This window comes from Lissotriton helveticus, chromosome 5_1 (assembly GCF_964261635.1).
Source record: "Lissotriton helveticus chromosome 5_1, aLisHel1.1, whole genome shotgun sequence".
In the NCBI taxonomy this organism is placed as follows: domain Eukaryota; kingdom Metazoa; phylum Chordata; class Amphibia; order Caudata; family Salamandridae; genus Lissotriton; species Lissotriton helveticus.
In genome coordinates this window covers 1,911,606,880-1,911,633,389 of record NC_136065.1, presented here as the reverse complement: position 1 = coordinate 1,911,633,389, position 26,510 = coordinate 1,911,606,880, and the positions used below count along the sequence as shown (strand labels likewise).

Here is a 26,510-nt window from a genome sequence, read left to right as displayed (position 1 = left end):
ATTTTGCTCGATTCCTTTTGTTTTTTTACACGATTTTTCGCTATCTGCAAAGACTAAACAGAGTATTGCGACTCTGTGCTTGTTTGTAAATAGAGAATGAACCAAAGAGAACCAATTCTAAAACAGTAAATGCTTGGATAACAATCAATCAAATGGAGAGAGAAGCAGGCACGACGGATTACAACGGGGGCAAAGGCCTGCGTTAACTACCCTTCACTATCTGCAAAGAGAGAGTACTCCTAATAGAAATGAGGGGGAGGGGGGGCAGCATTCAAAGCAGATCAGTGTGCATAAACACGAAAATGTTTTTACTTACCACGTACTTGACATTCGACAGCTTATGATATTTGCTATTAAAAAACCATTGAAATTCACTGAAAAAACCATAGGTTAGAGACCATATATAGTTAGGAATTAGCATTTAAAAAACCTTGAAAATTCACTGAAAAAACCATAGGTTATAGACCATATATAGTTAGGGCTTAGCATTTAAAAAACCTTATTTTACTCACACAAAACCATTGAAATTCCATATATAGTTAGTTGCACTAACTATATATCGCGCACCCGCAATCCACTGCTGATGATGTCACATATTACATCATTCATGACATGGTCAGTGACATCACTGATGACATCACTGATGACATCTCAAATGACATCACTGATGACATCACTGATGACATCTCATTTGACATCAATGATCACATCACTTATGATATCATTCATGTGACAATAAAATGCATCTCCTCACACTTTAATATAACCTCTGTTACACCCAGTGTTAAATACAGAGTATAATTTTTGAAACCATTGACACACCAATACTAGTTACTACATACGCACTCACTGATTCCTACTTCTACACACACATTCACTCATTCACCCATACAATCATTCATACATACAATGACTCATCTTTACAACACTATCATATGCACTCATACACCTATACAGACACTCACACTCTGCCACTCATCCATGGAGTTACTCACACACCTAGTCAGTCCTGTAAAGAATCAATCACACTTCCATTTTCTAATCTATACAGTTAAACATAGAGCACATAACATTTTCAAACATATACTAACACATACTTACTCTCTTATACAATCATTGATACAAGTACACATTGATCTGCACAGAGTCACACACCTCCCAGCCAGCCACACACACACTCAGTCTCCCATACAAATAATTGGGCAACCAATCAATAACCCATATAGTTACTCATATAGCTACTGATCAACACATGCAGCAGTTTACAGAACAATAGAAATAATGATGCACAAATTAAGACAGTTTAGTCACTAACCCATGCACTCAGTGAGACACATTTAATCACTCACTCATACAGTCAGTCATGCACCTACTAAATCCTTCATCCAGACACTTATTCATCCACTCATTCTTCAATATGTAAGACATATTTAAAGTTTACAGAAACATACAGACACTGGATGTTGTCATCAGTGATGTCATCAGTGATGTCATTTGAGATGTCATCAGTGATGTCATCAGTGATGTCACTGACCATGTCATGAATGATGTAATATGTGACATCATCAGCAGTGGATTGCGGGTGCGCGATATATAGTTAGTGCAACTAACTATATATGGAATTTCAATGGTTTTGTGTGAGTAAAATAAGGTTTTTTAAATGCTAAGCCCTAACTATATATGGTCTATAACCTATGGTTTTTTCAGTGAATATATATATATATATGAAACAAAAAAACCTGCTCCCTGGTTACAACCTGCCAAGGGATTCAAAAGATGTACGGTGTGCAGAGCTTGTAAATTCGGCACCAATAAGACAACTTACTGTACTCCTTTTGAAGTTTCTCCGGTTCCCATTAAGGGCAGTTATAACTGCAAAATAGAATATGCTGTTTACGTTCTGACGTGCACCTGTGGCCTTAACTACGTGGGTAGTACGAAGTTGCAGGTGCATGTCAGAATATTGCAGTATATTAGAGCCATCCTTCACAATGATTCCACATACCCTGTTGCACGACATTTCAATACATGTCACACCAAGGATATCAACTGTCTTTCCTATTATGTGATTAGCGCTATACCAAAGTCTAAGAGAGGCGGCAATAGGGAGCGACAGTTAAGACAATCTGAAACTAAATTCATCCTTGAATTAGACAGTAAATGGCTGCTGGGTTTGAACAACACAGAAGATATGTATAATTTCCTTTGATATCTAATGTGGTATGATGGCTCACTGTTTAAGGCTAACAAAGCAAAGTGAATGTAATTGATCTGCTGCTATTTATATGAATTTCCCCTTTATTTTAAACTTTTTTAAGACTAGTTTTTATAATGAACTTGTAGCAAATGATCAATTATTGTGGAAAAACAGCCCAAATTACAACCGATGCCCAGGCTGCTGGCACAAGACGCCTCTTTGTTCCCATCTTGAACAGTTACCAAATAAAGAGACGGGCGCTGGAAGCGGGAGTGCAAGAACAGATTTTTATTTCTCATGAGGAGAGCCTGTCATTTCGGACACGCGTACAATGTCTTCAACAGGTGCTCTAACAAGTTTCTCTGAGGCTCCGTCTTTTATACACAGGTTTATGATGCACAAACATTCCTTATTGCAATAAAGACACTTTGAAGTACGGAAAGGCATCCCCGGAATTCCCGGTCCAAGCCCGTTCCCACACACATCTACAGTAGAGTTCCCACCCCAATCTCAGCATGTGGTGGTTGTCGCGCAGCTGGACATTCCGCTGGGAACGGGAAAGTGGGTGATCGGTCGGATCTGGAGGTGTGAGGGTATTGATTAACCACCGCTCCTTTGATGTGAGGCGAGGTCCTACTGTAGGGGGCAATAAACTGCATCTGCCGGGCTAGGTGATGGCCTGGGATGAGGCTGGACAATCGGGCAGGGAGGAAGGGGTCATCAAAGGAGAGGTATTCGTGAAAGGAAGGGAGGTGTTGGTCAGGCGCGGGGTGTGATTCCCAGGGGCAGAGTCGCGCAGAAGGAGAGGTCTTATGACCCGTGCATGAGAGAGCGGGGGCAGTCGGGGCGCGGGGGAATGCTTGCGAGGCTGGGGAGTGAGGGGGAGAGACGCGCAGGCTATTGGCAGTGGGCAGAGAGGTCATGACACACAAAATGGCTGCCACCTACGCTCGTGATGGGGCCTAAAAGGGACAAGATGGCGTGGCCACTGCTTCGTGATTTTCGCTTTACTTTCAACAGTGGCTGTGGTGAACACAAATGAACGCCGCTTATGTACATATACATTGTCATTTTCCACACTCGCCGCTTTTTAACATAAGTTAGTTCATTTCCGTGTTTATCATAACTGACGGGTGTACATATAGCCATGTGTGGTCAATGAAATAGCGTTTGTCAATACTGGCGGATTGCATATAACCATGTGCAGTCGATGCGATGGACGAGGTGCAATACATATGAATTTACATTTGTTGTGTTATATATACAAGTCTAGAGGTCGGTATACTACTCAGTCAATCAAGGAAATGTTCCGACACATTATGGAACCATGTTCTGACTCTCTCTCCGGCGGTATCAATGTACAGTTAAAAGTGACCGATGAAACATTTTGAAAGCAATACAAAGTGGTTGAGGGAGGAATTCAGTTCAATACAAGCAATTAGTCAGGGGGGGGGGTAGAAAGTTCAGAAAGGGGAGGGGGGGTCTTCGCCACAGTGTCTTTTTAGCAGCAAGCCATCACTGGTAGGCCCTAGTCGTTCGCTTTCTTCCGTTGGCGCTGTGGAGCACCGGCGGTGGAGCTATAGGTCCAGCTCGGATCCATCCTTACACGTCGCAGGGTGCGATCTGTCCTCTGCTGTTAGACCACAGTCCTGTTTCCTAACTAATCTTTTTAAGGGTGCCTCATGCTGGGCACCTGCATTTCTTTCTCCTTCCGTGGCAAACCCTATTCTACCTAAATGCTGTTCTTCTTCTCTGAGTCAAAATCCATGTGAAAAAAAGGGTGGGGTTGTCGGATAATCGAGGGAAGAGAGGGCGGAGTGGGATCAGATCTTTGAGACAAACCAAGGGAGCAAAGGATAACGAGCAGGCAGGCCCATTAATCGGGCTCAAAGGGGCGGGGACTTCTGGCACGCGTGGGTCAGCAAGCAGAGGGCTTCAAGGCAGCCCTCCATCCTTTCATTTTCCGTGTTTGAGAGTGGTGCCTCGTCCCGCGTCTCGTTTTTCTGCGGCTCCACCTTTGGTCGAGGTCACATGTGCTTCATGATCTGCGACCAGGCTGTGCGTCACGTCCGGCCCCTCTCCGCCCCTTTTGAATGGGTACAAAACAAGCTTTAGAGAACTGGCAGGAGAAGACATTTATACATTTCAATTCCGCCCCCAATCTTAAGTAGTTGGGGATACGTTCATCGGTCACGGTCAGAAGTTATCACTATGGAGTATGTATGCGGGCATTTCTACTGAGTTTGTACTAAGTCTATTTAGCGTTCATTCATGACGTATATGGAGAGAAGTCAGACTCCTATCAACTGCGTATTCCATCAAACTCGAAATCGGATCCTTTGGTAGAGACTCGTCTTTCTAACCCGAGCCCTGGCAGTCTTCTATCATCATGAGAGAGGGACAGAGGCTAAACATTCTTTTCTCGGGGAGCAACGGTTAATCAGGGTCATCAGTTATACTTCGGGATATGGAGCTGGGGTCAATCGGGAGAAACGAGGACGCCTTGGACACCCGTACTTGGGGGCAGAGAGGTGGGGCAATCTGGGCATTGGGGATTGTGTTTCTAACGAACTGAGAACCGAGGGCCACTGGCATATAGTCCCCCTATAAAAAGGCCAGATTAGAGGACATCAGTCGTCTTACCTGTCTTTTCCTTCTTAGCCAATTCAAGTTCCATCATTTTACAGAAAGGAGAGGTAGTAATATGGCAAATTACAATTGTTTTAGTTTCTGTCAATTTTGCCGAACACCTTTGTGTTCAAAAACCAATTAGGCTTGTGCCGGCGGGGCCCAACGTTACCACACAAAGGAAGAGGGAACAGGGGGACCCTCAGAGAGAGAGTCGTCCGCATTTTAAATGAACTATTCGGTACACGTACGACATGGAGAGAGAGAAAGAGAGAGAGAAACGTGTACAATAATAGGCCATTTAGTACGCACACAACACAGAACAGCAGGGGTCAAGTTATATAGAAACACAGGCTGAGGGACGACGTAGATCCATACATTACGTACACATGAATTCAGGCGGGGGGGATAGTACATGTATTATATACAAAAATCCAAGACAAAACATAGAACAGTACTTGGCCAAAAAGATTTCTTCCTGCATGCTGCGCATCCATAGTATCCTACTTAATTCATCTGGCTGCCTTTGCTGGTGGCCTCGGTTGCAAATACTTACACCTTTGTCAATTGTTCGGGAACTAACCTGGTCGGGCTAATACTCACGGTGGGATCTTCGAATCATTTTTAGCGAATGGGTATCCAGGCTGAGGCAACGGAGGGTGTCAGTCGGGAGAACAATGGGGCAGCTTTGAGTTTCATGTCTATGAGGGTGCAAGAAGGAGGTGGTAAATCTTAAACATTGACAATATTCCTAGTCTTCCAGGAGGAGTGTACTCGGGTAAACCTCACCCCGGAATATTCCTGAACCTTTCCCTATTTAGTTATCGTATGAATTTACTCATGGGTGTACGTCACTCTTGGTTGCATTATTTGGGGTGCCGGTTGGAGTCATATTTTGTCATACTGCAATAACCCGTCAAGCTTCTGCTTCAGGCCACCCTCCCAGTCGCTGGGTTCAGAGAGAGAGAGAGAGACAGTCGTTTCTAAGTAAGGGAGTGCTATATCTTTGTTTGTTCGTCGTGTATAGGCACCGTGTTCAGACCCCTTTTCCCCATTCCGTCGGCCGTTCGATCATCACTTAAGTCATACATAAAACATTTCTCTTATCAATCCAAACGGGTGCAATGTGTATTCAGTCGAGCTATACACATCAGGGCATCCACGCGTGCATTCATATCACACAAATTCGTCACGTTCTCAGGGGCAGTCCCCATAGATAATATACAATTTTTCCGTGCGGAACCATGGCGTGTTGCTTAGGTCTTCTCCATACTTTAGTCGACGTTCCGATGTGACCTGCAGAGAAGAAGGGAAAAAGAAGGGGTGGGGGCAGCGTTTTAAAACACATCAGCGCGCATAAACCCGAAAATGCTTTTACTTACCACATACTCGACCTATCTCCGCGGGATGCAGTCCCTTTCATCTCGGCGTTTTAAGCCCAGAGGGACCGGTAGTGCGGGAGAGATAATCATTAATGGACTGTATATTGCATAGATCGCCCAAGGGTGGTATTATGGATCGTGTGTAGGGAAGGGTCAAAAACAAAGGGCAGTCAGTGTAAAGTGGGGGTGAACTCGTGCTCTCCTTCGAGGAGGAGGGATGGTCTACAGTGGTACAGGGTCGTTTTTGTTCATCAGGCACGGAAACTGGAGGGGCTAGGTGGCATTCCTTCGGAGTGGCTTAGGGGCATCTGAAACAACTTCCATACATGTGGCACATAAAGTAAAGGCTACATATCGGGACCTTTATCGATCGCTTTACGTTGCACAAAAATATTTTTTTAAAAAACACACACACAACAAACCTGGACCATTCACATTTGCGATATTTCTGTGTACTTTGCTTTTTAACCTTTAAGTAATCGAGTTGCTTCATTTCACCTGTATTTTACTTATATCGGAAACAGTGGCCATTTATTCGAAACTTACCAATCTAAGCGCTACAACTATGTTTGCTTTTCAAAAAACCTTTAATTGAAAATGTTGGCGCACAAATACGGGCCTACAACCACGTGGGCCGGCCACGGTGCAGACTGGAACTGTACATGAGGGGATATTTATTTGAGGAAAACGTAACGGAGTCGGTGACCGTTGATTTCATAAAGGTGCGACAAGTGCAATAAAATCATATTGAAAATTCATTGTGGGCAAGTACCATAAGTGTCGAAAATTCGAACTTTCAATAATACGGTAATCAATGACGCGTCAGAACTTAATATCAATTCATTGTCCGAATGTTCAATCAGTACCCATCCCCTCCCGCCATGCGCTTCAAAAAAACTGCATGATATCACGGCTGAGCAACCGGAACACAACAGGGAGTTGCGAGTTTCATTTGCATCGGCGCCATTTTGGGTGCGGTCAGGCAGGTCCAAGCATAGTCAAAATGTCTCCACCAACTCGTGGTTGGACCAGAGCCTCTTTCGGCAGTCCAAAAGTTTCGTTAAAGGGCAACAGAAGGGGCCGCCGATAAGAACCATCAGTCAAAGGGGGGAGGGAGGCAACAACTTTCCTACCGGGTCATACTGGTGTTCCACCGGAACTGATCAAATTGGTAGTCTGCAGGATTTTGGTCATTCAAACTGAGGCTGGTGCCAGCATGAGAGCGCCTACGTCTCGCTGCTACGTCTTGGTCGTTCCGCGGGTAATCATGGCAGTCATTCCCCATTGGGGGGGGGCCCGCGGGAGTCGGGGGCCCCCGCGGTTCTCGTAGAATCTTCAAAGCTGGGGAGAACGCTTCTGGACGGGGACTCATTTTCTAGCTGACAAGCGACCAGGCCATCTTTGCACGCCAGGCCCAATCTTGCAGAGTCGACCGCCATGTTATGAGTTCCGCGGCAACCGGCAGTCGCTGGATCGTAAGGGCAGACGGACTCCAGCCTGTCGGGGGTGGTGTTGCACCGCAACAGTGGACGAACCCTTGTCGGGTGAGTGGAGCGTTGGGGGTGCAGCTGAGGGACCTCCACCTGGGGAGGTGGGAGAGGCTCGTCCGCGCCGCCTCTCCCTCCCAGTGCACCCCACTCCGTCTCCCGGCACTGACTTTCGTGATGGCCGGACCAGGCGATGAGAGAGGGGGGGTCGGAGGCATAAGCAAGACATCCCCTCCCCATGGCCTGCAAGGCGCCAGAAGAAGAGGATGGGAAGACCAGTACATTCCGGGCCATCCACCCCACGACCTCTCCGGCCGATGGCGGCCAGCCGGGCCCCGCCCTGCACGTGTCGAGGCCTCGTCTTCTGGATGGGCATAACCGTGGACCTGTTGCACTTCGGGAGCTTCCGGAATGGGGGTAGGCATCTGCTGACTTGTATCTATATTATGTTACCGTTATTGGGCGTGGCGGGCGGTGGGACAGACATGTTTGGAGCAGTGAGGGGCGGTGGAGCCTAGCTACCTCGTGGCTGCCGTGAAGTCAAGCTTGGCTTCTCTCACCACTTTCATGTTTCTTATTGCGGGCTATTTCTAACGTTTCTTATTTCTAGCGAAGTAAAAAAAAACTCATCAGTGGCCTACTGATTTTGCTCGATTTCTTTTTCCTTCCTTTTCTAGTGCGTTTCGTGCTAAAGTTTCTGTTAACAGGATACGGTGATTACTTTGTATTTTACATATGTCCTTTTTATTAGGGGCGCCCTCCGGTTGAGCCAGATGATCTACCTCTAATAAGTGGTCCGGGTGGAACTAGTTTACCAATCAGTGGGGAGTAGATAGGCATGACATATTACAACGGGGGACAAAGGTCCGCATTACCTACCCTTCACTACTTGCAAAGACTAGACAGAATATTTCTATTCCACGTTATTTGCAAACAGAGAATACCTCAAAAGAACTATTCCTTGAACAATAAATGTCCAGACAATCAATCAATCAGTGGGGAGAAAAACAGGCATGACGGATTACAACGGGGGACAAAAGTCCGCATTACCTATCCTTCGCTATCTGCAAAGGGAGACAGAATATTCCTATTCTTCTCTGTTTGCAGACAGGGAATATCTCAAGAGCGATAATCGATAAAAATCAATAACAAACAATCAGTGGGGAGAAAGATAGGCATGACGGATTACAATGGGGACAAAAGTCTGCATTACCTACCCTTCACTATCTGCAAAGGGAGACAGAATATTCCTATTCTTCCCCGTTTGTAGACAGCGAATGTCTCAAAGAGCAACAGAGCAATCAATCAATCAGTGGGGAGAAAAATAGGCATGACGGATTACAACGGGGGACAAAAGTCCGCATTACCTATCCTTCACTATTTGCAAAGAGAGAGGAACGTTCCTATTCGTCGCTGTTTGCAAACAGAGAATGTCTCAAAGAGAACCAATACTTCAAGTAGCAACCAAGGCTACATGAACCAATCAATGAACAATACCAGTATTTAAATGCCGATTATCAGACGTGAAGACGTCCTACTTAACCTTACCCGGACCGGACCGTGTGGACAGTTCTTCGCCTTCCCTTTCCAGCGCCCGATCGTTCTCTTACTCCATGTTTTTACCGCAGCATTCCTGTGGGATCCCAGTCAGGACAGTAGGTCGCTTGAGAGAGGTCCGTTCGGAATCGGTGAAGTTCATTCAATCGGCAGCCGGACGAGGGCCCTCTCAAGGCAGGTATACTCCAATCGTTCAGATGTTCACCCCATCGTCTGGACCTCTCTTACCGGACCTTATTTCGCTGATGGGCCCCGCGTTGGGACGCCAATTGTGGAAAAACAGCCCAAATTACAACCGATGCCCAGGCTGCTGGCACAAGACGCCTCTTTGTTCCCATCTTGAACAGTTACCAAATAAAGAGACGGGCGCTGGAAGCGGGAGTTCAAGAACAGATTTATATTTCTCATGAGGAGAGCCTGTCATTTCGGACACGCGCACAATGTCTTCAAGAGGTGCTCTAACAAGTTTCTCTGAGGCTCCGTCTTTTATACACAGGTTTATGATGCACAAACATTCCTTATTGCAATAAAGACACTTTGAAGTACGGAAAGGCATCCCCGGAATTCCCGGTCCAAGCCCGTTCCCACACACATCTACAGTAGAGTTCCCACCCCAATCTCAGCATGTGGTGGTTGTCGCGCAGCTGGACATTCCGCTGGGAACAGGAAAGTGGGTGATCGGTCGGATCTGGAGGTGTGAGGGTATTGATTAACCACCGCTCCTTTGATGTGAGGCGAGGTCCTACTGTAGGGGGCAATAAACTGCATCTGCCGGGCTAGGTGATGGCCTGGGATGAGGCTGGACAATCGGGCAGGGAGGAAGGGGTCATCAAAGGAGAGGTATTCGTGAAAGGAAGGGAGGTGTTGGTCAGGCGCGGGGTGTGATTCCCAGGGGCAGAGTCGCGCAGAAGGAGAGGTCTTATGACCCGTGCATGAGAGAGCGGGGGCAGTCGGGGCGCGGGGGAATGCTTGCGAGGCTGGGGAGTGAGGGGGAGAGACGCGCAGGCTATTGGCAGTGGGCAGAGAGGTCATGACACACAAAATGGCTGCCACCTACGCTCGTGATGGGGCCTAAAAGGGAAAAGATGGCGTGGCCACTGCTTCGTGATTTTCGCTTTACTTTCAACAGTGGCTGTGGTGAACACAAATGAACGCCGCTTATGTACATATACATTGTCATTTTCCACTGTATTTGATATGAATTTTAATAGTGATTTTTCCGGACGGGAATTTTACTATTGATAATATTAATGCGTGTCTGCTATGGAATTATATTAATTACTGGTCTTATTGTTAATAGTACTGCACTGTATATTTATATTTGCTGATTTTTTGCACAATCAAGCACTATATTGCACTTTAGGAATAAGTTTGCACTTTAACAATTTGATCCACTTTTGCACTTTGTTGAAATCAGGTCCTGGATTTATCCTGAGAGTGAGTTATGATCGTAAATGATGTAGCTTAGATTGACAACAGATGGAAAAACAATATCAGGTTTTTCTCTTTTCCCAGTGGATTAATCCGGGTCAAAATGAATTATGTATTCATACAATAAATATGATGATTTTTTTGATTTGTATACATTCAGTTTAAATGCACTGGGGCAGATTTATGAAGGCCTTGCGCCGCCGGTGCGTAATTTTTAACATGGGAAAAAGTGACGCACCGGCGGCGCAAGGCCTTCATAAATCTGCCCAACTGTTTTTATACTAACATTACACGCATTAATTTTCCTCTTCGGATGTTTGCGTTGTTTTCGGAAAAGAAGTCTGTTGTTTCTGTCTAAGGTCATGTGACCGGAACAAGCGAAAATGGGTGTTCACTAAAAGCATATAAAAATAGTAATGGCGCAGTACGCTAGCTGAATGTGATCAAGGGTTTCAATAGCCTGAAACGCGTCGTTCGCAGGCTGTAAAAGCAATAAAGAACTTCTTTGCCTGAAGAGATGTGGGGTCCGAGTCTCCTTCTTCGCCACCGGCATTGCGGGTTGGAAGTGGTGGGAGTTGCTGATTGTGTATATATATATATATATATATTGCCATGAACTCCTCCCAAAAGAACGAGTAGAGACCCAGGGGAACTGTTGGAGGTCTTTTAATGGAAAGTATCGGCGGATGCATTTCTGGCCGGTGTTTGGCCGTCGTCAGCGCCCCAAACCTCCAATGATGGAATGCACTCTGCTGCTGAGCGCCGCCTTTTCTGAACTCGTGGTGACGAGCTCGCACCGCCCCCTCAGAAGTGAAGCACACCTGTGTGGAGTTCTCAAATGTTCAAAGAAAACTACATGTCCCAGTGTCCTGTGTTGCGGGTCCCTGGGGATGTTATTGGGGGAAGGATCGGTGCAAAGTGATCCATTGTGCACGGCGGAATTGCAGCAGAGTGTGCCCAAAAGAAAAGAAAAAAAACCAAGTGTGACGGTTTAGATTCTGTGGGTTTGTGGTCCAAAAAAAGTTCTCCTTGGCTCCCCGTACCACTTCAGCTTCAGGTTGCGGGGAATGCATGCGGCAGGGGCTACGCTGTCAGTGCAGGCAGCCCAGAGCGAGGTCGGATGACCTCATCACCACCAACTCCCTTCCCCGGGTTCCAAAGCGGGCTCGAACCGTTCAAGGTGCTCTTGAAAAGGGAAAAACTGTAGCAAGGGATTGCCACAGTGGGTGCCAGTGTAGTTCTCGCCCAAACGAAGCAGGGATCTCCGAAGTGCACCTCTGGCCGATGCACAATTGAATTGCCATGAACTCCTCCCAAAAGAACGAGTAGAGACCCAGGGGAACTGTTGGAGGTCTTTTAATGGAAAGTATCGGCGGATGCATTTCTGGCCGGTGTTTGGCCGTCGTCAGCGCCCCAAACCTCCAACGATGGAATGCACTCTGCTGCTGAGCGCCGCCTTTTCTGAACTCGTGGTGACGAGCTCGCACCGCCCCCTCAGAAGTGAAGCACACCTGTGTGGAGTTCTCAAATGTTCAAAGAAAACTACATGTCCCAGTGTCCTGTGTTGCGGGTCCCTGGGGATGTTATTGGGGGAAGGATCGGTGCAAAGTGATCCATTGTGCACGGCGGAATTGCAGCAGAGTGTGCCCAAAAGAAAAGAAAAAAAACCAAGTGTGACGGTTTAGATTCTGTGGGTTTGTGGTCCAAAAAAAGTTCTCCTTGGCTCCCCGTACCACTTCAGCTTCAGGTTGCGGGGAATGCATGCGGCAGGGGCTACGCTGTCAGTGCAGGCAGCCCAGAGCGAGGTCGGATGACCTCATCACCACCAACTCCCTTCCCCGGGTTCCAAAGCGGGCTCGAACCGTTCAAGGTGCTCTTGAAAAGGGAAAAACTGTAGCAAGGGATTGCCACAGTGGGTGCCAGTGTAGTTCTCGCCCAAACGAAGCAGGGATCTCCGAAGTGCACCTCTGGCCGATGCACAATTGAATTGCCATGAACTCCTCCCAAAAGAACGAGTAGAGACCCAGGGGAACTGTTGGAGGTCTTTTAATGGAAAGTATCGGCGGATGCATTTCTGGCCGGTGTTTGGCCGTCGTCAGCGCCCCAAACCTCCAACGATGGAATGCACTCTGCTGCTGAGCGCCGCCTTTTCTGAACTCGTGGTGACGAGCTCGCACCGCCCCCTCAGAAGTGAAGCACACCTGTGTGGAGTTCTCAAATGTTCAAAGAAAACTACATGTCCCAGTGTCCTGTGTTGCGGGTCCCTGGGGATGTTATTGGGGGAAGGATCGGTGCAAAGTGATCCATTGTGCACGGCGGAATTGCAGCAGAGTGTGCCCAAAAGAAAAGAAAAAAAACCAAGTGTGACGGTTTAGATTCTGTGGGTTTGTGGTCCAAAAAAAGTTCTCCTTGGCTCCCCGTACCACTTCAGCTTCAGGTTGCGGGGAATGCATGCGGCAGGGGCTACGCTGTCAGTGCAGGCAGCCCAGAGCGAGGTCGGATGACCTCATCACCACCAACTCCCTTCCCCGGGTTCCAAAGCGGGCTCGAACCGTTCAAGGTGCTCTTGAAAAGGGAAAAACTGTAGCAAGGGATTGCCACAGTGGGTGCCAGTGTAGTTCTCGCCCAAACGAAGCAGGGATCTCCGAAGTGCACCTCTGGCCGATGCACAATTGAATTGCCATGAACTCCTCCCAAAAGAACGAGTAGAGACCCAGGGGAACTGTTGGAGGTCTTTTAATGGAAAGTATCGGCGGATGCATTTCTGGCCGGTGTTTGGCCGTCGTCAGCGCCCCAAACCTCCAACGATGGAATGCACTCTGCTGCTGAGCGCCGCCTTTTCTGAACTCGTGGTGACGAGCTCGCACCGCCCCCTCAGAAGTGAAGCACACCTGTGTGGAGTTCTCAAATGTTCAAAGAAAACTACATGTCCCAGTGTCCTGTGTTGCGGGTCCCTGGGGATGTTATTGGGGGAAGGATCGGTGCAAAGTGATCCATTGTGCACGGCGGAATTGCAGCAGAGTGTGCCCAAAAGAAAAGAAAAAAAACCAAGTGTGACGGTTTAGATTCTGTGGGTTTGTGGTCCAAAAAAAGTTCTCCTTGGCTCCCCGTACCACTTCAGCTTCAGGTTGCGGGGAATGCATGCGGCAGGGGCTACGCTGTCAGTGCAGGCAGCCCAGAGCGAGGTCGGATGACCTCATCACCACCAACTCCCTTCCCCGGGTTCCAAAGCGGGCTCGAACCGTTCAAGGTGCTCTTGAAAAGGGAAAAACTGTAGCAAGTCTCCTTCTTCGCCACCGGCATTGCGGGTTGGAAGTGGTGGGAGTTGCTGATTGTGTATATATATATATATATATATATATATATATATATATATATATTCACTGAAAAAACCATAGGTTATAGACCATATATAGTTAGGAATTAGCATTTACAAAACCTTGAAAATTCACTGAAAAAACCATAGGTTATAGACCATATATAGTTAGGAATTAGCATTTAGAAAACCTTATTTCACTCACACAAAACCATTGAAATTCCATATATAGTTAGTTGCACTAACTATATATCGCGCACCCGCAATCCACTGCTGATGATGTCACATATTACATCATTCATGACATGGTCAGTGACATCACTGATGACATCACTGAAGACAACATCCAGTGATTATGTGTTTCTGTATAGTTTAAATATGTTTTACATATTGAAGAATGAGTGGATGTATAAGTGTCTGAATGAAGGTTTTAGTAGGTGCGTGATTGACTGTATGAGTGAGTGATTAAATGAGTCTTACTAAATGCACGGGTTAGTGACTAAACTGTCTGAAAGTGTGCATCAGTATGTCTGTTGTTGTGCAAGCTGCTGCATGTGTTGATCAGTAGCTATATAAGTAGCTATATGGGTTATTGATTGGTTGCACAAGTATTTGTATGGGAGACTGAGTGTGTGTATGGCTGGCTGGGAGGTGTGTGACTCTGTGCAGATCAATGTGTACTTGTATCAGTGATTCTATAAGAGAGTAAGTATGTGTTAGTATATGTTTGAAAATGTAAGGTACTCTATGTTTAACTGAGTAGATTAGAAAATGGAAGTGTGATTGATTCTTTACAGGACTGACTAGGTGTGTGAGTAACTCCATGGATGAGTGGCAGAGTGTGAGTGTCTGTATAGGTGTATGAGTGCATATGATAGTGTTGTAAAGATGAGTGATTGTATGTATGAATGATTGTATGGGTGAATGAGTGAAAGTGTGTGTAGACGTAGGAATCAGTGAGTGCGTATGTAGTAACTAGTATTGGTGTGTCAATGGTTTCAAAAATTATACTCTGTATTTAACACTGGGTGTAACAGAGGTTATATTAAAGTGTGAGGAGATGCATTGTATTGTCACATTAATGATATCATCATTGATGTGACCATTGATGTCAAAAGAGATATCATCAGTGATGTCATTTGAGATGTCATCAGTGATGTCATCAGTGATGTCACTGACCATGTCATGAATGATGTAATATGTGACATCATCAGCAGTGGATTGCGGGTGCGCGATATATAGTTAGTGCAACTAACTATATATGGAATTTCAATGGTTTTGTGTGAGTGAAATAAGGTTTTCTAAATGCTAATTCCTAACTATATATGGTCTATAACCTATGGTTTTTTCAGTGAATTTTCAAGGTTTTGTAAATGCTAATTCCTAACTATATATGGTCTATAACCTATGGTTTTTTCAGTGAATTTCATTGGTTTTTTAACAGCTAATATCTGTAGCTGTAAAATGTATTCTTCTTTAAATCCAAAAATATATTTTATATGTTTATTAATAATTTTTTTTTAAAATATTTTTTTTTCTTCGTTCCCGCTTCGCGAATCGGGAAACTTCCCGTTAGCTGACCTTGATGCCGCGAAATAGACCGCGAGCCGGTAAACGTTTCTTTACCGCAACTGCCGCGTTAGAAAACAACATCGTGACGCCTCCCGTCCACATGACGTTTCGCGTTGTCGCGTGATACGTCATATGACGTGCTACGTTAGCGAACTGGTACGCGAAGCGAGGCGCAAAGCGCAGGTTTCTGGAAGCAAACCGGGAGGCCCTGCAAAGCGCGTAACGTAAACACAGCAGGTCATGTGACTTGGTAATAACACTTTTCATTGGTTCATTTCACTTTTGGTTTCCTAATGATGTAAGACTAGGTCATATAATCTAAAATGAACACTTTTCATTGGTTGAGAACTATTGTTTTTCCCAAATGATGAAAATCCCTCCTTCTTTCCTCACTCTGACTTTCATCATTGTGAGAGAAAGACCCTTTGTTACCAGTGAGCAATGGCTTCTTTAGTAGCTTCAGCTGGTGCTTCCCCACCACCTCCACCACATCCAAGGAAGAGTGGACCACCTGCTGAAGTTATAATTCAGCAAGAAGAAGAAGAAGAGGAACAGGACGACGAGCACGAAGAGAGACACTTTTTGCCTGAGGAGCCCAGGACGTCTCACCGGAAAGAAAACTTCATTTGGCAATTTTTTAAAATTCCCAAAGGTCAGAAAAAAGTAAATGCAAGATACGTAACTTGCCTTATATGTCAAGATAGACTGTCCAGAGGGACCGAGAAAAAATACAGTTTCGGAAACTACACAATGCATCGCCATATGACTAGGTGGCATCCTAACAACTACAGTGCTGCACAGTTTCGTAACGACCTAGATAATCTCCCTATTATGGCCAGAAGATCTGTTGTACCGGAAGTAACGGGACCAGAGGGCAGGGAGATGGTGCCAAATATACAAATGAGATTTGGTGAAGTAAAACAAGTCTGCGTACATTGCAGTCAATTCATTTGCTACAGAGAAAGTAGCATCACTCTGATCAACAGAGCTATTGACAATCATATGCAAGTTTGTACGAAACGCCCCAAATAATAAATTCTTTTTTTTTTTTGTTGCTCCTGTTGAGCCCTTTACAATGAATCGTTTTCGTTGCCCCTTCCGAAAAAACCCCCAAAAAATATAAAACTGTTCAGAAAAATTCAAAAAAAGTAAAAAAATGTTCAGAAAAATAATAAAAAAAATATAAAACAACAAAAACAATAAAAAAAAGTTCTTTTCAGAACTACCTCCCCGTTATTAAAAAATTGGTACAATATTTTGAACTGTGCCAACCTCTATTTCTCTTAGTTCGCTTCCCAGTTCGCTCGCCGGTACGCGAACCGGAAGCGAACCAAAAAAACAGTAAGTATAAGGGAAGGAAACAGACAGTTATGTTAAAAGAAAGACAGCTATAGGGGAGTAAACTAGAGATACTATTACCCGTAATCCACTGCTGATGATGTCACATATTACATCATTCATGACATGCTCAGTATGTATGGAAAGGGGCAGATTTATATTAACTAGCACATCCCCAGAGATGCACCAGTTAACGTGCACCGCTGCTCTGCCACCCACGGTCTGCCGCATTTACAATCAGATAGGACAAAGCTGCATCAAAACCCTGCGCCTGCTTGAAGCAGGCATAGATCTTGACGCAGGTAGGCTGAAAGCTAAAGCAACAACTAAGTGTCGTGTGCAGAAGTTGCAAAAAAGGAAAAATGGCGTTTAAACCAGTAATGAGCCCATGCTAACTTAACACAGTGTAAAGATATCCAGGATCTACATCAGTTTGGGGTTCACGAACCTGGCAGATACAAGGCACTGAGGCTTTGCACCGTGCATATCTCATCCCAAATCATATGTTGTTTGTGAATGAAACAATTTCCCAGACCAAATGCTTTGGATTGGCTACTTCTAAAAAATTAAACACCCCTACTATCCCGGAGTTAGAGGAATATGATGGTTGGAGTAATTTTACTCGGTTGTCCATTAAAAACTTACAGGCCCTACTCCATAATTCTTCCTTTAACATTTCCAGTATAAATCCAAAAGGTTGGCTGCTTTGGCAACGTGCCTTATCCACGGTTTAATAACGCTGCCTTTTGCTTTATATAAGTTTTCAAATTGTATGAAATATATACCAATAGGTCGTTATGCACCTTTAGGTAGTGGTTTTCTTCATGAGGTCTGGTCGCTTCCATACACATACAGATGTTTCAAAGATGATCAAGAAGTTTATCTGAATGGAGAGGAATGCACTGAGACGCCAGATCATTCACTAATGTGTAGGCACATACAGTTACACGGTTCATGCAACAAACACCGACCAAATATGGCTTGCGTGTTGCAAGGCACGCCAGTTCCTGCTATCATCCCCACGTTCAAGTTGTTGGAAAATGGTAGTTATTTGATGCTCAATAATGAAGATTGTTCTGGGTTAATTAAAAGTATTCCTTTTATCGTAACAGTAAGTGAACGGGTTATTTGCTGCAGAAATGTTCTATTTCCTCCCACACATGAACATAGGGAGTTTTCAATCTGGCCACAAATACCAACCTTGGGAGCAGATTTCAACGGCATGGCAAGAATAAGAGCTCTTTTGTCTCAGAGAGAGGTGGCCTTGAGTTCGGCCCGTGAAACTTTCGTGCTTCACATAGCGAACACCCGTACAGAGGTGCAGACCCTTTTAAATACAGATTTGCCTTTCCATTTCAGCAAGATGGTTCGGACTATCTTTAACGCGTCCTCCACAAAGGGCCTGGCGCACTTTTTTAAAGTTGTTACCAGTGGTCTCGTGACTTCATTTGAGAAAATCTTTGGAGTCATCCCTGCTTTGTTTCATTCTATTTTTTCCATTGTGCTTGGTGGATTCCCATTTTTACTTGCATTACCAGCGGACGCTCTTGTGCTTTTTTACATTTTTAAATATGGATGTCCCTCCTGTGCAAGCTCCCGCCCTGCAGCTGCTGACGCTGTTCCGCAATCGCATGCTTGAATATTATGGCACAATGCCGTTGGCGATATTAAGCACGGCATATGGATTATCTTTTCGATTCTCCTACTTCACCTGTGTCCAGCCTGTATTTCACTGCCTGACCTGTGATTTCGATTGGGCCATTGATTTGTGTCTCTGCGGACCGGTTTCTCCTGACGTCGACTTTAACCAGCTGATGACTCCTATCATTACTCACGAGTTGGTTTGTCCTGGCGAAAGGATTATGGCTGTGGCATTGATGCATGGACTAATTGGTCCCTGAAATTTACTGGCGGCAACACAGTCTTTCTTGGAACAGAGCTTTCTTGAAAACCCACCGAGCTGTCCTCTGATGGTGATAGAGGATCCGGTGCTGGGAGAGCACGTATGTTCTTTTCCGCTTTTAAATTGGATGGCTGAACTCTTTTCGGATGAAGACGGTGACTTCCTATTGGAGGCTGTTGCAGCTTATTTTGCATACACAGTTATGTAATAGACCTTTTTCATGTTTGATATGCTGAGTACTAGCATTTCATTGACAATTCATTGACTTATTTGTCAAGTTTTTATTATTTAGCTTGCCTATTGGCTTAAGCCTCGATAAAGTAATTGGCTGTTTTATTTTTCTTTAGCATTACATTTTCCTAGTTTTTAATGTTTTACCTTGCGGACCGTCCACATATAAAGTTGCAATCTGCTCTCATGAGATGCCACTTCTATTATCGTATTCAGTTCGTTTCCGGATCATGGGGAGGTGTCATCTAGATCCTGGATATCTTTACACCGTGTTAAGTTAGCATGGGCTCATTACCGGTTTAAACGCCATTTTTCCTTTTTTGCAACTTCTGCACACGACACTTAGTTGTTGCTTTAGCTTTCAACCTAGTAGTTCATCGTGGTTTACATGAGAATAATATGTTATTGCTCTACTATCTGCTTTGCTTGTTAAACTCTATCTGTACAGCGACTGCTGAAGTTTCAAGAACAACACGATACAGAATTGTTATGAGGTCTGATCTCCACGACATAAGGCGGGTTTTATATTGCTTTGCCGAACACACATACACAACACTTGATGCGGTTCACATGAAGAGAGAGCTGGTGTATACTGATGTGATTCCTTCAAATCTAAGACACTAAAGTATGGGCACGCCCTAAACCAACACAAAGAGACCTTCTTAGCAAATAATATAATATGTGTATTAGGGAGGGTCAGATATAAGCAGCCGCGGGCCGTGGAGGGAGTTACGGTGGGGCAGGGAGGCGGGGAGGGGGAGGGGCAGGGTGGAGCCCTCTCCACCCTGCCCCTCCCCCTCCCCGCCTCCCTGCCCCACCGTAACTCCCTCCACGGCCCGCGGCTGCTTATAAGTGTTGCTAACTCTTATTCATTTACAGCATGTTAACATACTGTCACCATTCGCTTTTTATGTACTAGTAACTATGCTGGTAATTTTGCTACTGATAATATGTGTACTTGTATTATCTAAGATACTACGCCTGAGAAGACGGCATTAGTAAATAAACATTTCAAATACACATGTGTTCTTCTTAACTCCATGTTCTGGTTTCTAAGAAATATATAACGACCGACTCTTCATGAGTTCCACGTATCCTGAGGTACTATAAGTTCATATTCTGGATTGTCTAAACATTGAGAGTTTGTTATATCCAATGTGACACTGTACCTAGCTTGCTAAGGGGTTTTTGATTACTAAGGTGAGTTTTGGGGCACCCTAATTCGCCGAGGTTCCAATCCTCTGTCCACAGTTCTGTGTGAGAACAGAAACCCTGCGACAGGGGCACCCCTGAGCCTTGCTGGAGCTTCATCACACTTGCGATACAACTCCAGCAATGCGCCACCTTTACGGCACAGATACGTCACGCATCTGTGCTGTTTTTGCCCCATGATGCGCCGCATTGTAAATGCAGCACACCATAGGTGACGGAACAGCGGCACAGAATGACTAACACATCCCTGGTGATGCGCCAGTCATCATAAATCTATCCCTATGCTTCTTATCTTGTTAGAGATGAACCGCCATATGTATCATCAAAGTTTTTTGCATTTCCTAAATAGCGAACTTTAAGGAATAAATAGCGATTCTTTACCATTCCTAGTTTGCGATGAGCTATTTGCTAATTACAAATTACCCATTCATTTCCATGCAGCAGGAGGCCCATAGGAATGAAGGTGCAATTTGCGATTAGCAATTACCTCATCGCAAATTACGAATTTTTCCGAGGGTGCAGGGGTGTCTCAAGAACACCCTGCTGCACCCCTGAAAAAGAAATTTGGGGGCATATGGCGCACATAAATTTTGAAAACATTCCTTTACCTCAAAAACGATTTTCAACTCATAATTTGAAAACACTGCACATGGGGAAATGACTTAAAATGTCCTTAAGACACATAAAAGCGTTTTTTGATTGCCTTTGCAGCATGTTTCAGTCACCTTTAACATGCCTATGTAACGCAAACATTCAAAATCTAAATTTGCCATGCACAGGTGGGAGCATATTTACAAGCAATTTGCTCCACAGACAAACTTCTTACATTGAAATGGGAAAAATAACATCAGAGACTCTCAATTACCTTATAAAGAAGCAGACACCATTATGTCCTTGTCATCAATATTAAAACCATTGCTTTTTCTCAAAAACGATTTACAAGTCATAATTTGAAAACACTCCACAGCTCCTATGCACATAAAAACCCTGTCAGTACTAATACTTCACATTTTCTCCAATTACAATTTCTCAAAGAAACAAAATCTATTTGTAAAACACTTGAGACAAAGCAACATTTGAAAAACACAACTTTCTTCATAATTTTCTCCTTAAAGCACACTATTTTCTATCTAAATTAAAGAAATCTTTTCTCACCTTAGCAAATACTTTGAGTTTCAAAACAGTCTCAGAAACACACCAATTTGTCTTCAGCAGAGCAAAAGGTATGCACTCCAGAGTCTGCAGCTATCAAAAGCACAGAAATGCTGTAATTCTTCACACATATCTCTCATATCACCCAATCAAAACTCTTCCCTCACTTTTTTTCAAATCAAAACCCTTCCCCCCTATGCCCCCTCTCTGCTTTTTCTGCATAGCAACCACCTCTTGCAAGACCTCTGGTGTTTCCAAGTTCACACAACAATGTTGCAATTGAACTCTGAACTCTCAGTGCACCTGCATATCCAATGCAATCTTTCATTTAATGATTTTTTCTTCGCCACTCAAAATACATCTTTCAACGAACTCATCCATGCACCCTAACTTTCTGTTTTCAGCAATCAAAATCCACCAATCACTCTTACTGCTTCATTAACACAGAAACTCCTCAGTTTTTTTCATTTTACACTCTCATTTTTTCAACTGCCATTTCATTGCCACACTTCATCTGACTGCAGGAGAACCTTCTCTCGCCATGTTTTCTGTCTGGATTGTTGGACATAGTTACATCTATCGGGCTCAGAGGTACGCTGAAAACAGGAATTTACCTAACCTCAATTTACAAGATGTGGAAATTAAGTGGTTTGGCCACAGAGGATTAAAATGTCACCAATTGATACCATTGGTGAAAACCTTTATGCATTTGCCAAAACCTGACCTGTTAATTGTGCACTGTGGAGGTAATGATTTGGGCACTTTGACTGGGGTAGGTCTGGAAATGCTTTTAAAGGACACCTTTGAGCAATTGATGGCACTTTTTCCTCAGACTGCCTTGGTATATTCAAATATATGCCAAAGACAAAAATGGAGGTGGTCGAACCAATTTTGTCCACAAATTGAGAAATCGAGGAAGCATGTAAACAAATCTGTTTCAGCTTACATGAGAGACCATGGAATGGGCTCCCTGTACAACAATAACTTGCGTTACTACATGCAAGATATCTACAGAGGAGATGGAGTTCACTTCTCAGATGAGGGCAACAGAATTTTCACTCTGAATTTAAGACTGTGCATTGGTACCTACTTATAAGTACCTAAATGTACCATAAACCCAAAAGCTCTTCTCAGAGCTACCCTACATCTATTCACTCACAATTATTATTTTACTCTAACTTTTTTCACTAATTTTCAAGAAAGTACGCTCCCCAGAACGCTTCCCGGTTCGCGAACCGGGCGCACTCTACGCAAAAAAACTAAAAAAACGATATATTTTTTTTTTGCCCTGCGAGACCCTTTTAAAGCCTCCACATCAAACCTAGGGGGTCAGGGAGGATCTACTATGCCCCCTTATGGTCATTTGCCCCTTCGCTTTGGCCTCCTCTTGTCTCTCGATCCTACCGAGAGACAAGATGGCGGCCGCTACGGACTGTTTGGAATGTTTACAGACGCCGAAGAACCAATCAGCTTCGCAAAGCTCCGTAACGCGAAAAGTACGCGAAGCGGAGCGCTGTTACAGATATATATATTTTTTTGAACGTTAATTTCTCAAAATCCACTGGAGCACATATATTGAGACCTAGCAAAGGCACATCGGGCTACCAGTCCCTACAATTTTGCCAAGTTTCGTGCAAATCCATTCAGCCGTTCGATTATTATTATTGTTTTTTTTTTTTGCCCCGAGGGGCCCTTTTAAAACCTCCACATCAAACCTAGGGGGTCAGCGAGAATCTACTATGCCCCCTTATGGTCATTTGCCCCTTCGCTTTGGCCTCCTCTTGTCTCTCGATCCTACCGAGAGACAAGATGGCAGCCGCTACGGACTGTTTGGAATGTTTACAGACGCCGGAGAACCAATCAGCTTCGCTTCACAAAGCTCCGTTGCGCGAAAAGTACGCGAACTGGAGCGCTGCCCGGTCCGCTGTTACAGATATATATCTTTTTTTGAACGTTAATTTCTCAAAATCCACTAAAGCACATATATTGAGACCTACAAAAGGCACATCGGGCTACCAGTCCCTACAATTTTGCCAAGTTTCGTGCAAATCCATTCAGCCCTTCGAGCTAAAAGTGAGGCCAACCGCCCTATGGAAAACTCAATGTTAAAAACACGTTTTGGGACCCCCCTTTTTTCTCGGCCCCCCTTGATAAACCCCCCCCAAATTTTCGGGGGCTGCTCAGAAACAAAATGTTCCATTTTCCTGAAAATTTCAGCCAATTCCGTCCACAAACGCCAAAGTTATTAGACATAGAATTTTCAAAAATCCTATAGGGAAAAAATCCTAACTATATATACCTACTGGCGACCGCCAGTAGGTAATATATATATATATATATATATATATATACATATATATATATATATATATATATATATATATATATATATATATATATATATATTTCCATCAAAGTGCCCTTAAGCATTGGGAGGTCACTTACAGAGCTTCGCCATACAGCTTTATGATGCAGCCTGCTTTAATGTTCATTTTCGAAATTGTGCTTGCCAACACGTTTCAAGGTTGAAAACCCCTTCTTCCTGGGCTGCCACAAAAGACATCTGAGCCTCGCATTCATTTTGGATTGCAGCTTAACCGCATGTGTGCGGGCGGAATTCCGCTCGTACGCTGAGATTTTTTAAAGCGCATGTTACGTGACGAGCTGGGCTCGTCATCAGCGTGCGAGGAGGCTACGCCATGACGAGCCCAGCTCGTCATCAGCGTGGAAGGGGTTAATTAACATCACTGTTACTCAGTGGGCGTGTGCTCAGTGCACATACCTGGTATATGCTGGAACAGAGAGTTCATGATGCGAGTGTCCTTGTTCACTTGCAGTAAGTTCAAATGTTCTTTTGCTTAATTAAGGCTTATTTTTATCCTACAGTAGGGTGCAGAGCATTAGGCAGGCTTAATTAGCATTTGAAACGCTGTGCTGGAAAATGTCTTGAAGGTGCAAAACAACAGCCTCACCTTGCTGGAATCTGTTTTTCTTTTCCAGCCGGTAATGGTGCCTCTCCCCACGGCTGGGCTGCCGTGTCAAAGTATTCCCATCAAAGTGCCCTTAAGCATTGGGAGGTCACTCACAGAGCTTCGCCATACAGCTTTATGATGCAGCCTGCTTTAATGTTCATTTTCGAAATTGTGCTTGCCAGCGCGTTTCAAGGTTGAAAACTCCTTCTTCCTGGGCTGCCACAAAAGACATCTGAGCCTCGCATTCATTTTGGATTGCAGCTTTATTAACATCACTGTTACTCAGTGGGCGTGTGCTCAGTGCACATACCTGGTGCATGCTGGAAGAGAGGTTTATGATGCGAGTGTCCTTGTTCACTTGCAGTAAGTTCAAATGTTCGTTTGCTTAATTAAGGCTTATTTTTATCCTACAGTAGGGTGCAGAGCATTGGGCAGGCTTAATTAGCATTTGAAACGCTGTGCTGGAAAATGTCTTGAAGGTGCAAAACAACAGCCTCACCTTGCTGGAATCTGTTTTTCTTTTCCAGCCGGCAATGGTGCCTCTCCCCACGGCTGGGCTGCCGTGTCAAAGTATTTCCATCAAAGTGCCCTTAAGCAGTGGGAGGTCACTCACAGAGCTTTGCCATACAGCTTTATGATTAAGCCTGCTTTAATGTTCATTTTCGAAATTGTGCTTGCTTTGTGGCAGAAAACCAATAAAAATGCTTAAAACAAATTGTTATGAAGAGCTTTTCAATGCGCAGACACAGCAGCCTTTGAGGAAGGGGCAGGTGGCCCTGAAACGCGTCAGGCATTGTTAAAACGTACCCGCATCACGAGACAAGCTGAAATTCAGAGCCAGATGGCTGGTGAGTCACCGAGTGCCACGTTGCTGCTTTCGGGCATTTTGTTGAATGAAATCACTGCACGGCCTCCCTGCCGTGGAAGTGGCACCATCTTAAAACTGATAGGAGGCTGGGGATTGGAACTGTTTGAATCCTGTGCAGCATGACTCATCATAAAAGCGAAAAGAATTACCTCATGTAAATGGGACCTTACTATAAGGAAAATAAAGCGTTTAACCGTGTCTGCGCTTGGAACCAACTAATGGTGATATTGTACTCTCCATAGGGACAACAAATCCCAGCATGCAAGAAAAGTTCATCGCGCACTGAGCGCAGCCTGTTTGTGGCAGAAAACCAATAAAAATGCTTAAAACAAATTGTTATGAAGAGCTTTTCAATGCGCAGACACAGCAGCCTTTGAGGAAGGGGCAGGTGGCCCTGAAACGCGTCAGGCATTGTTAAAACTTACCCACATCACGAGGCAAGCTGAAATTCAGAGCCGGGTGGCTGGGCTGGTGAGTCACCGAGTGCCACTTTGCTGCTTTCAGGCATTTTGTTGAATTATTATATAATATCGAGATATGAAATGTGTTGTAATAATATGGAAACTACATTAGTATGTTTTCTTTGTCTATTACATGTGATGGCACTGCTTGCACTTTAAAAGGGTGATCAGCCCTCTTGACGCTTGTCATGTGATCAAGGCTATCTCTAGCCGAAACGCGTCATGGCGGACTGGTGCTGGGCTAAAACTCAATAAAAAGATTTGCACCTTCTTCGGGTCTCGCTGTTCCTGTTTGCTGCCTGGCAGTTTTGCTGTTTGTCTATTGCGTAGCAGGAGCTTCACGTACCTCGTATTTTAGCAGGGAGAGCTTCCCCGGCTTTGCAAGACCCCTCCACGTTTGGGCTAAACCTCGGCAAGAAGCTACTTTCCTTTGGGATTCCACAAGTAACTCCGTGTTTGGAGACGCCGACACGCCCCAGGGACCAACGGATCTGATTGTAAGCGGCTTCCGTGGAAAGACCGGAAGTAGTTCGGAGATTGCAGGCTGACGTCCGTCGGTCGCGGTGTCCGAGGCTCACCGATCAAGTACCGAGAGCGGCTGCTGTGTCGGACCAAGAATTCCCCTGTGTGGAGTACGGAAGCGGTTTCATTCTGCATTGCCGGTAGGAACCGTTTCTGAGTGTGCCTGACTGTTATACTGCCCATTGTTTTGCACCATGTCCGCGGACACGTTGAGAGGGCGCATGGAGATGTGTAAGGGAATGTTTTCGGACCCCCCGGCTGGGGAGTCCATAACGAGTGCC

The 26,510-nt window shown here is 44.8% G+C and overlaps 1 protein-coding gene across 3 annotated transcripts in view; it reads right to left on the bottom strand.

Annotated features, from left to right (window-relative positions):
• LOC144753873 (keratin, type I cytoskeletal 15-like) overlaps window positions 1-24,811 on the bottom strand; it is a 151,110-nt gene extending 126,299 nt beyond the window's left edge. Inside the window, exon 1 of one of the 3 annotated variants that reach the window (XR_013594581.1) lies at window positions 24,379-24,811. The gene's annotated coding sequence lies outside the window, so the exon portion shown is untranslated. Of the gene's footprint in view, window positions 1-24,188; window positions 24,327-24,378 lie in introns of those variants that run through there. The other 2 variants (XR_013594582.1, XR_013594583.1) reach the window with 2 other exon arrangements.
• Window positions 24,812-26,510: the final 1,699 nt, after the last annotated feature.